We start from the raw sequence: 5,575 nt of genomic DNA, 5'->3' as shown, positions 1-5,575 counted from the left end.
AAAAAAAAAAAATAATAAGAAGAAGAAGAAGAAGAAGATGTCCAATTATAAATAGATAGCAAGTCCTACGTGACAAAGACTGGGCTTTGGCCCTATACCATGAACATTGACATGTGCATGTAGCTGCCTTCTTTGACGGATGCCAATGGTACACGCATCTTGTTGTTTTCTTGAGTGGTTCCAAATGGGCCGAGCATGAGGTTTATATATATTTACGCATATGCATCATACGTTTTGGTGGTTAGTCTAAATTACAAATCATTTATTTTGGTATTAAAATTATTCAAAGATTCATGTAATTGGCTTAATTTACAAATTACTCACTATAATCAAATTATGTTAAAAAATTTGGCATATTCGGTGAGGAACCACGTCAGCGCCAATAATATAACGACACATATTAATTATAATAAAAAAATATATATAAATATATTAAAAATATAAATAAACAAAATTTTAAAAAAAAAAATTAATAAAATTAAAAATAGATAAGGGGTGGGCCCCTAGCCAATAGGGGTGACCGTGCGGCCACCTCCGTATGTGGCTAGGGGTGGCGTGCGGCCACCCCAAGGGCATATAGGGGTGGCCGCGTGCCACACCCAAAGGAAACTGGCAGCCACTCATTTTCTCTTTTCAATTTTTTTTAAAAAATAATTTTTAAGTATTATTTATTTATTTTTTTTTTTTTTTTTTTATTATTATGGTTGACACGTATCGTCTTATTGGCGTTGACGTAGCGCTTAACTGAATCTGTCAATATTTTTAACAGAATTTGAATCTAGAAAGTGATTTATAAATTAAGCCGACCACAATGATCTTTAAATTAATTTTGATACCAGATGGGGCGATTTGTAATTTAGGCCAACCACATGAATTAATGATTTAATATATATATATATATATGTAAAAAGAATTTGACTCTATGGAACGATTTGTAAATTAAGCCAACCACAATGATCTCTTAATTAATTTTGATAACAGGGAGAGCGATTTGTAATTTATGTCAACTATAGGAATCAATGATTTAATTTTTCATATATATATATATATATATATATATAGGCCTAGGATTTTTCTATGAATCATGACCTTCTATATCTTCCGCGTAGTAACCTCGACAAGTCGATGATGACAAATCAGGTTACCACAAACTTGTTCAGTAATTTGCTAACATGAGATTTTAAGGTCGTTTGGGTTTGCAATTTTTAAAAAATATGTAATTTAAAAAAAAAAAAAAAACACAGTTAAACGCTTAGCAAAATTGCAGTTTAATTTTTATAATCTCAGTTTTGCCTTTAAAATTTGACTTTTTCAAAAAAACACCCACATACCTACAATTTGAAAATGCATATTTTATGTGCTTTCAAATTACAATTTTTTAAAAATGAATTTCCAAACGATTCATTTTATGCAATTTAATTTAAAATCGTAATATCAAACGTATCCTAAGGCTTACATGCATGTTCTCTACTTGTATTTTGTATTGGCATTTGGATTTTTATCCTTTTTTAAAAAAATAATAATAATAATTTTGCATGCATACCTTAAGACATCAACCAAAAGTTTTTTTGTTATAACAAAACTCTTTCACATTCACATAGTAAAGCTACATATTGTCACGTCACGAAAATACATATAGCATTCAATGGTGATTTTTACGGTCACATCAGGGAGTGAGCACTTTATAGTACGTGAACAAAAAAATTTAAGACCTGATAGACACTGCCACATCACCAAATAGGATTTGGTGTAGTATGTATCATTATTCTTATTCATAGTTGGTTTTTATGATGGTATTTGGTTTGAGAAAAGATTAATTTCATCTTCTAGTCATTCTCTTATCATTCCAAATTTCAAAATTACAATTGAATTTGTGGAGGCCATGGAGCTCATGTGTGGGGCCCACGTGAGCCCCATAGATCCGATGTTAATTTTGAAAAGTGGGAAAATGAGAGAAGTACCATGCATCGGGATGATGCATAGCACATCCCATTCAATTTTTTGACAAATGAACTTCGACTCGAGTTGACCTGATTGAAATTCGGGAAACCATTACCAACTTCGAGCTAAAGGCTGTCGGGAATCGATGAGATAGCTCGGGTCGACTGGAGCGGGTTCAAGCAGGGTTTGCCTGGCCCTAGGCTCTTAGCTGATATTAGGGGTGAAAATGCGGGTGGATAATAACTGCATGAATCAGCTATCCGCATATGTTATTAGCAAAAACCATTATCCACATATGCGGATACAAATATTGGTTTTAGGGTATGCTGATGCGGTTAATAACCTCATATGCACTCCCTTTATATAATATATATTATATATATATTTAATTAAATTCATTAAAACAATGTCGTTTTGAATTTGGTAAGTGGATGGCCTTTAGGTTATATTTATTTTATTTTTTTCATTATTATCTCAAAGTCATACATCACTATATTTAATTATTTAAAAAAATTTAGGGGAAACTTCATAAAAGGGTATCAAACTATCGCGTTTTTTCAATTAAGGATACCGATGTAGCAAACTGTTCAATTGAGTGTATGCATTTATCAAAACCGTTCAATGTAGGATTTTCTGTCACTCTCCATTATAAATCGATGACGAACCCAAAACACGTGCGTTTCACGTGATATTTTAATGGCATTCTTCCTGTTATGCCCCTTAAGAAAATGCTAAAATACACCTAAAGGACAAAACTTATAAAATGCACGCCCCTATGTTTGGTCCTGTTCGCCCCTCAAATCAAATTCTTCCTGTTAGCCCCTGAAATGAAGGACAAAACTTGTAGGCCAGATTTAACTTGCACCACCGACTCTCTCCCACGAGACATGCACGAACCAACTGGCGAGCTTGAGTCTCTTTGGGGGCAAGATCGATCCCAAGAGCTTCGGCAATAGGGCCTTCCGTGGGAAACCCCTTGAACTGGGCTCTAGCAGCTCCCGTGTGCCCCAGTTTCTCATGCGCATTACCACGGTGCACTAGGTCGTCGGATGCAGTTTATTTGGAAACTTGGGATTGGGCTTTGGCGCTCAGATGTTGATCATGTTGTGAATGAGACATTTAAGAACTTTGTTAAAAATAAGGAGATTGACATGCAGCTAGGAGATAACTGTTAATAAGCTTCCTCTGTTTTAACTTTCATAAACAAAGTAAAACAGAGTATATGTGATGTGTTAAACCAGTTTAAGAAAATGCAGTACATTTTGCTAATGTGAGTTCAGCCTCTCCCACGTGTCCCTCCATTAATGCAGAAAACAGCAAGTGAATTCAGCCACGTGTCCCTCCATTCATGCAGAAAATCATGAGCCTCCACCTGCTCAGCTTCAATCGCAAAGCTAGCCTGCAATCTCCACGCATTCACCTTCTCATGCAACAAATCCAAGTCAACAAAGCACTAAGCTACAACAGCCTTTCACAGAAAACATGTGTCCATGTTTTCTATAAAAGGCTACAACTATAATAGCCCTGCATTCAACTCTTTCAGACTCTGTACAGCCGCGTCGCGCCTCAGATAAGCCTCAAGAACAGTCTTCTCAACTTTTCTGCTTTGGCCTTCCTCTGTTGTTGTTCATATTGATCTTATTGATTCTTAGCTTCTCGTAGTAACAATTATTAGCTCTCTGTACAGCTGCGCCTAAGACAAGCCTCAAGAACAGTCTTCTCAACTTTCCTGCTTTGGCCTTCCTCTATTATTGTTCATATTGATCTTCTTGATTCTTAGCTTCTTGTAGTAACAATTATCAGCTCTTGTAAAAACCTTTGTACAAATGCTTTAAGCCAACTTGGCTATATATATGCAATGGACATTCACTGTTTCGGTTTAAGCAAAACCAAATAGTTTTTTTACATTTTTTTCATGATGGTTTCCCACACGGTGATAAAGCACGCCCTTTACAGCATTGTAAGTTTTCAAAAATTTGGTGGAAGTGATAGTGATGATACAGATGAAGAAGGCAGTGATGATACGGAGGAAAGAGAGAAATCTGTTGTATTTTCTGGTGGAACATCCTCTGAGGGGACGAAAGAGAGATTTTGGGGAGTTGCCATAACTGGTCTTAACTCTCTGCAACCGGCAGTCACCTTTGTTTTTTTTGTCGATATGCATGAGCTCAACTTCGTGGGATTGCAAGTCACTGCCTTTGCCTTCAGTGGTGCTTCGCATAGAAGCACATGTCCACCCCATGCAAACACGTCCATGACCAGAGACAAGCTTTAAGGCTTTGCACTCTCTCTCGCAGCAGATCTCTTTGACCCTAAGGAACGAAACAACACTGAGTACAAGTTGGAGACCTTTGCTGCGGTCCACAGGAAACTTTATGGCAAAGATGTTGCGTTTGAGTACCCAGTGGAGGAGGCCTAGAGAAATTCCTCCTGAGACTTCTAGACATTATTCAAATATTAAAACTCTTTTGTGGGAACTTTCCAAATTTTTGTGTTGATGAGTTTGGTTTAGAAGCAGGAAACCTTAAAGATGGATTTTGTTTTCCGCATTATTATATGATTTTATGTCCAAAAAAAAAAAAAGACGTCCATGAAATGAAGCCACAACCAAAAACACATCCACGTTGATACCCATGACCCATAAAGCAAAGCAATGGAACAAGGAACCAAAAACACCAGAAATCATTCTTGTTCACCACCACAGAACGGGCCGAAAATAAACCAAGAAGCAGCACATAACTTGCCGATGGCGACACCACCAGGAACCTCCGAAACCGAGAATCACCGCACCAGGAACGGCTAAGAAACCAAGACGTTGGCAGAGCCTTCTTCACCTTCTTTGCTTTTTCCTTTGCCTCTTTTATGTGTGTGTGATAAAGAAAGAAAGAGAGAAGAAGTCTAAGAGAAATGGAGAGAGCGAAGAGCAAGAGAGATAGAGATTGAACCAAGGGAGAGTGAAGCGAGAGGCAAAACGGGTCATGTTCCTTAGAGGGGCAAAAGTGGTTATTCGAGGCTAAAATATCACGTGAAACGCACGTGTTTTAGGTTTCGTCATCGATTTAGAACGGAGGGTGATAAAATACCTACATTGAACGGTTTTGATAAATGCATATACTCAATTGAACGTTTTGTTACATCGATACCCTTAATTGAAAAAACGCGATAGTTTAATATCATTTTGTGAAGTTTCCTCAAAAAATTATTTTAGTAATCCAAATCCTGATTACTCTTTGAGATAATAAACCCTTAATGGCTGTAATCGTGAATTGTGTAACAAGTGAAATCTTAATAATTTATTTAAGCTTGCATATAGTAATAATTGTATTATTTAATTTTGCATATAGATTTAAATAGTAATTTAAAACGTTTATTATCACATATGCGGATAGCAAATAATAAATGTATTTAATAACCACAATAACTACACGGATACAGATAATAATCGCATAATACATATACGGATACCTAAAATTGATAATTACGTTACGCAGATGTGGACATTGCTAATAACCATGTCATCATTCACATTTTCCACCCAAGCTGATATATTATAAGACCAAAACACAAAAAGATAGAAATGAACAAATAGACGACGCCGTTTCAGCGTCTTTACATCCAACGAAGACGATCGGCT

This window comes from Alnus glutinosa, chromosome 12, assembly GCF_958979055.1.
Source record: "Alnus glutinosa chromosome 12, dhAlnGlut1.1, whole genome shotgun sequence".
NCBI lineage: Eukaryota > Viridiplantae > Streptophyta > Magnoliopsida > Fagales > Betulaceae > Alnus > Alnus glutinosa.
This window is presented reverse-complemented; position numbering follows the sequence as displayed.